Source organism: Coregonus clupeaformis, unplaced genomic scaffold (assembly GCF_020615455.1).
Source record: "Coregonus clupeaformis isolate EN_2021a unplaced genomic scaffold, ASM2061545v1 scaf1006, whole genome shotgun sequence".
NCBI lineage: Eukaryota > Metazoa > Chordata > Actinopteri > Salmoniformes > Salmonidae > Coregonus > Coregonus clupeaformis.
Window position 1 is genome coordinate 165,560 of NW_025534460.1, and position 1,858 is coordinate 167,417.

General features: G+C 46.0%; 1 pseudogene; it reads right to left on the reverse strand.

Annotated features, from left to right (window-relative positions):
* Positions 1-605: 605 nt before the first annotated feature.
* On the reverse strand, positions 606-781 carry LOC123486115 (annotated as a pseudogene).
* Positions 782-1,858: the final 1,077 nt, after the last annotated feature.

Genomic DNA, 1,858 nt, shown 5'->3' on the forward strand with positions numbered 1-1,858 from the left:
TATAAATTACAGACCTCTACATGCTTTGTAAGTAGGAAAACCTGCAAAATCGGCAGTGTATCAAATACTTGTTCTCCCCACTGTACATGTCAACTGCATATATTTGAGTCTTGTGAAATAGCAGGCCTATCAAATAATGACTTCAGACAAATACATCAGATAACGTTACCGGTATGTGAGGCAGTTCATGTTACCAGTACATGACTTTAGCACATTTAATAGTTTATACTGTATAGTCTTCCACTGTATATATTTCCAATCATAACAATTGTCTTCTTTTTGTTAAACTACTTTATTACTTAGCTATTTGTGTATATTTTTGATCATGTGTATTGCACTGTTGAGGAGAGCTTGCAAGTAAGCATTTCACTGTACCATTTACACCCTGTATCCTGTGGAGGTGACGAATAAACTTTGATTAGAAGATTAATGCACCATTGATATCAGCTATCATAGTCAAGATAACGGTGACTGCCTTGACCAGCACTCTCTAGCCATGTCATTGACATTGAGATGAACTTGCTCAAATACAATATTCATCACAATCCTAACTAATTAAAACTAAGCAACTGCGTTAACTCTGCATGATTTATTTTCACAATGAGAGGGGGTGCACCGTTCCTGGAGGTACTGCAATACCAGGTCGATGCGTGGAGTGGACGGAGCAAGCCCCTATTCCATCTCCCTGTTCCAAAAATCAATTTAATATATGGTCCCCAGATAGGGGACGTATCAGATATTAAACTGATAAGAACAGATTTTTTTTTTTTGGAAAAGTTTTTATTGATCATTTCCTTTAAAACAGCTCACATTTTAAATACATTTACACACATAAAAACGGCATAAAGTGCATTCAAATCAGCATTACATTACAGTTACATTTTAAAAGGTACATGTTGTTTATTTAAAACAATAAAACAATCCTACATAAAAGTACCCATTCCTGTAAAAGCCAATTTAATAAAAGCCATTTTAAAATGTGTGTACATGTTTTAACAAAGTAAAAACATTTTTAAGACATAAGAAGCCTGTCAAAAAGTCACTTTGTTAAAAAAGCTGTCTTCGGTCCTTTGTGCAAAAACGGGGTGAGTCCTTATCGAAAAAGCCTCCTCTTGCTCTTCCTGAATCAACTCCGTACCCGTCCGTCGGGGCCCAGAGGAGACTCCCCCCCTAGGCGCATCGCCCTAGGCGCCGCAGCGCTGTCAGGCCGTGGCCGCCGGGACCTTGGGTGTTGTGGGGGACCCTTCGCCTGGGGTCGAGGCCCCCTGTCGTTCGTACCACCCCAGGGCTTCCGTGGCTACTAAAGCCACTGCCTGGGGGGTGGTCTCTACCTGTTTCCCTACCAGCAGGTTGCGGGAGGACCACAGTGCGTCCTTCAGACACGTGAGGGTGGGCCAGAGTTGTGTGAAGGCCTTTGTTGTAATAGGCCTTCGGCCCACCCCATACAGCACGAGCTGGGGCGTTAGGTCCTCCCCTGCTGGCAGGCGTGGGGAGATCAGGGGGCCTGCTTCCTTCCACAGGTCCCGTGCGGCTCTGCACTCCCAGAGCAAGTGCCTCACCGACTCTTCTTGGCCGCAGCCTGGTCGGGGGCACGCGGATGTCCTCGCCATGCCCCGGGAGTGCATAACGGCCCTGACCGGGAGGATCTCGTGGGCGACCATCCAGGACAGGTCACGGTGCCGATTCAGCAGAGCAGGATGGGACACGTTGCGCCAAACCGTTGAGGGCTCGCCTACAGCAAGCCCGCGCACTGGACACACCGGTTCCCGTTCCTGCACAAGAGAGAGGAGAGAGCGGTGTTTTGTTAAAACTGTGACAGGCTCTTTTTCCAGTTTAAAATGTCTTAAAAACTTTTGGA